Below are 1,765 nucleotides of genomic sequence, written 5' to 3' on the forward strand. Positions count from 1 at the left end.
CATCACAACAAACATACATGAGCTTAACATTATGAGTCATCCTAGAAGTGAACACTATTATAAGGCTACAGAACAAGGATGGAGAAGTAGCAACTTTGTGGCTATTAGATAAAACTAAAGGGATAAAGGGGCAAGAGGAGATTGTTATCAGGAACAACTGAATTCAGCACTACCGTGGAGACACTCTTGCAGTCAGGATTAGCAGCCTTGAATGTCTGCCTAAACTCATCTCTGCATATTTTTTGTCATGTCAAACTACTGGCAATTTCTTAAACACAAAATGAGGGACTACATGAATACTGTTTTTTGTCATGTCAAACTACTGACAATTTCTTGAACACAAAATGAGGGACTACATGAATACAAAAAAAGCAGTAGGAGGGCGCTTTGGAGCATTTGGGTTCTTGGGTTTCTTTTCCCTTTTAGCCTTTGGCTCTGTTGATTTCTCCTTGTTTACATACAATATCAAGAATGCAGTCAACTGTTAAAGAGGTAACGACAAGGACAATCATAAAATAACAGTAACACTAAAAGTAGTAGAAAATTACTTTGCTGCTGGTTTCTTTGTTTCACTTCACAAACAAACACAAACCACCATTAACCCAGTTCTCACAGCCCCAAATCCACCAAGATTCCAAGAATATGAAATTTGGCCCATAGGATTAATTGCAAGTGAAAAGAGATAACATAGGCAAAGTGCTAATCAATGCAATGGGTACATCTTTGTTGCATTCTTCACTGCAACAATGAAAGAAAAACTCATAAAACCTTCTAATAGGAATAAAACCACAACACAATTCACGACTGCTAATATATACTCTCTTTGTTTATACATTATGATCATGGTTGCACCGTTTATACATGTATTTACAAATTACGTAAGCTGGTATGATGAATTTGAGAAGTTACCCTTCCACAGGATGCTGCTTCTCTTACATATGACCATAGACGTATACTAAGCCGAACCTAAAAACGAAAAAACAAACAAAGATTACATGACAAAGCTTAAGAGAATCTCCTATCTGTCAACGGTGCTAAAAGCACAAATTGTATCATTTGCTATCGCTACATTATATGACATATAAATAATTTTAAGGATAAACCTACAAGTAAAGTAGGGTACAGAGTAGAGCTACTAAAGTAATAAGTAAAGGCAAAATAAAAAAATAAAAAAAGAAGAAGGTAACAACGCAATCACCCCAACAAATATTGTATTTAAACTACCAACATAATACAATACAATATTTACAACCACAATAAGCAGTTAAGGAGAGAAAAATGAAGCTATGTTGCAAAAATAATATTAAGAGATTAAAAAGAAGAATGAAGCATTTCATTTCAAACTTCAAACATTTATCAACATTTTCAATGACACGGTGAAGTATACTTTTTGTCTTTAAGTTCAGAATATATACACAATTACGTTCAACTGGCCCCATAAATTTTTCATGGCATAAAACAATAAAACTTTATTCATTACAGACAAAGTAGAGTAAAATAAAGCGGAGGGAATCCTTAATTTTACCTTTGTTGCTTCAGCTTAAGAGATTCAGTTCAAGGACTGAAATTAAATCAAAGTGGATATGATATATCAAAAGGTTCTATTAATCCAGGCAAAAGAATGGGTCAAAATTGTCAATTTGGTCGCAAATCTTTGGGGTTGAACAGAAACACAATGGTGTAAACCAAATAGATAATACATACCAAACTGCTATCTTTTACCCAACAATAATATCTCTGTTCTGAAGCATGGAAATAACTGAAA

At 33.8% G+C, this 1,765-nt stretch overlaps 1 long non-coding RNA gene across 1 annotated transcript; it reads right to left on the reverse strand.

Moving 5' to 3' along the window:
• Window positions 1-23: 23 nt before the first annotated feature.
• Window positions 24-1,765, reverse strand: LOC124892701. Its single transcript, XR_007050388.1, has 2 exons — window positions 1,705-1,765; window positions 24-966 (listed from the first exon to the last, which is right to left on the reverse strand). It is a non-coding gene; the product is annotated as an uncharacterized LOC124892701 (long non-coding RNA).

Source organism: Capsicum annuum, unplaced genomic scaffold (genome assembly GCF_002878395.1).
Source record: "Capsicum annuum cultivar UCD-10X-F1 unplaced genomic scaffold, UCD10Xv1.1 ctg49764, whole genome shotgun sequence".
In the NCBI taxonomy this organism is placed as follows: domain Eukaryota; kingdom Viridiplantae; phylum Streptophyta; class Magnoliopsida; order Solanales; family Solanaceae; genus Capsicum; species Capsicum annuum.